Source organism: Portunus trituberculatus, chromosome 24 (genome assembly GCF_017591435.1).
Source record: "Portunus trituberculatus isolate SZX2019 chromosome 24, ASM1759143v1, whole genome shotgun sequence".
NCBI lineage: Eukaryota > Metazoa > Arthropoda > Malacostraca > Decapoda > Portunidae > Portunus > Portunus trituberculatus.
The window spans coordinates 9,566,722-9,569,221 of record NC_059278.1 but is presented as its reverse complement, the minus strand read 5'-3'; positions in this window follow the sequence as shown (position 1 = coordinate 9,569,221).

Here is a 2,500-nt window from a genome sequence, read left to right as displayed (position 1 = left end):
TTTCTTTTTATTTTGGTTGCCTTTGAATTTGCTTCGTGAAGTTTGCGTGTTATCATTTTCAATTTGTGCTATTGTGTTGTCTTTTTCTCTCTGTTTTGTATTTTCTTTCGCTTTGTTTTTTTTTCTTTTTTATATACATTTTCGTTTCATTCTTTCCAGTCTTTTTCTTTTTCATTGTTCTTGCTGTTGTTTTAGTTTCCTTTCCCCACATTCACTGATTCTACGCTATTTCATGTTCTTTAATATTTATGTTTTTTTCTCTTCGTTATTAGGCCATTTGTTATATTTATTCATCTATGATTTACAGTTACTGAAGGCTTTTTTATATCTCTTTTATTACCACATTTAATACGTTCATTTAACAATACAACACAATTATCTAAGATTTTTTTATATAATTTTTCGTTACAAGCACATTAAAGTCGTACGGACAGCAATGCGTTATGATACTACTCTTATTTCATCTTTTGTCTCCCTCAGGTGTGTGACTAATGCTGGTACTTCACGGCTAACGATGACTAACAGTACTAACACAGCAGCGTAATGGGTGAGTACAAACCAAACTGACCGAGCGAGATCATCATGACACGTCGGGTTATGTTACCGAGTCAATCTTTCCATATGGACTCACAAGGGTCGAATAATCTCTCTTACCAATTTCCGAGTATGCGCTTAAATTATGTGCACGACAAGGTTCTTCAGGGAATTGTTTCATGTGACATAAGGCCCGTATTCTGAAATGCTTTGCTCTCTCACTATTTTTAAATAAGCTGGATTCTCAGAAGTGTTTCTCTTGTTATTAATGCAGAAATCCTCTCAACATGTCACTAGAACCGTAGAAATATCCTTAAAGTCATGTAACTTCACCTACAACCTTTTTGAAAGTAACTGAACCACGCCGCTGAAGTGTTTCAGAATATGGTCTTTAAAGCTCTGGTCTATTAAAAGCTTAAGTGGTGTCAGAGTCGTGTCGACAACTCTACTATCGGGAGGACACTGCTCTCAGGGTAGTTGTCATAGTAGTGTCAAACATCTGCTAGTTCGCCATTGCATGGACACAGCAGCTGCTAGCGTCACGAGAAACTGTCTGGTGTATGAGATCGAAGGTGAAGTGTGTCGATGTGGATGTAAGGAAAGATATTTCAACTGATAACTCTGTAGGAAAATTATACCTTCTTGTTGAAAAAAATACAGATTAGAGGAAATAAGTCCCAAATAATTTCTGAAATAAGCCAAATATGAGTGTATGAAATATTGCGCAAACTACACAGCTAAAGAAACCAGGCATATATCTTTTGATTTGAAATATTGTAAATTTACTTGCGGAAATAATAGCAATACTATATAATTCTGTAGAGATGTTTATGTTGTGAAAGATTTTTTTTTCGAAATAACAATTCAAAGCATTAGTTAAAATTTAAGCAAGAAATATCTTACCACTTTTTAAAATTTATCCTTTGTTACAGTGGACTGGAAGAAGGAAGGTTGGTCGTGCAGACCTAATAATTAACTAGTATCTGAATTATTTATCCTCTTTGCAAAGCTTGGAACTCTGTCTACTTCTGGATTTCCTCCATCATGAGTCATATTTTCTATTCTTGGATGATACTTTTAACCTTTCATAAACAGCTGGCACAAGCGGGATTTTCTTTTTTTCTTTTTTCTTGTTTGGCCAGTAGCTCTCTTACATGAAACAATTAATTTCCTCCATCTCAAAATAAACCATGAACAGGGCCGTGATAGTTTCCTTGATAGAGACACAGAGCGGCCATAAATAGATGCAGCGGAAATTAATGACCAAACAGACTGAGGTAATAGATTATGACAGAGAATATTGTGATGGTGATGTAGTTGTTAGCGAGGAATGAAGGTAACTTGCAGTGATCCAGATGATGATGATTACGCTCTGCTGTGTATTGTTCATCGCTGTTATTGATAATGAAGGTGTCGAAGTGGTGATAGTGAAGAGTAATGATAATGGCTTTTTGATAGTATTGGAAGTGAGTACAATCTATTTTGATTATGCTGGTGTTAGTGATGGGAAAATCCTTCGTCATCCATCTAAAAGCAGCCACTCACGTTTTTTCACTAATGCATAAGAAAGGAGGATGAGCCGAGGAGAACTTATCCATCAATATAAGGAGGAGGAGGAGGAGGAGGAGGAAGGGAAGGGAGAACGAAGAGCAGGAGGAGGAGGAGGAAGAGGAGGGGAAGGGAGAGGAGAAGAAAAAGAAGAAGAAGAAGAAGAAGAAGAAGGAAGGAGAAGCAGAAGGATGAGGAGGAGGAGGAGCAGAAGGAGGAGTTAAATAGAGAAGAAAAAGAAGAGGAAAAGAAAAAACAAAAAAGAAGACGACCGCCGCCACCACCACCACCACCACCACCACCACCGTTAACAACAACAAAATGGAAAATAAAACGTGAAGAATAAGAACAAGAATAATCGAGGAAAATGAAGGTGAAGAAGAAAAAGAAAATCAACAAATAAACCCCCCCCCCTCTA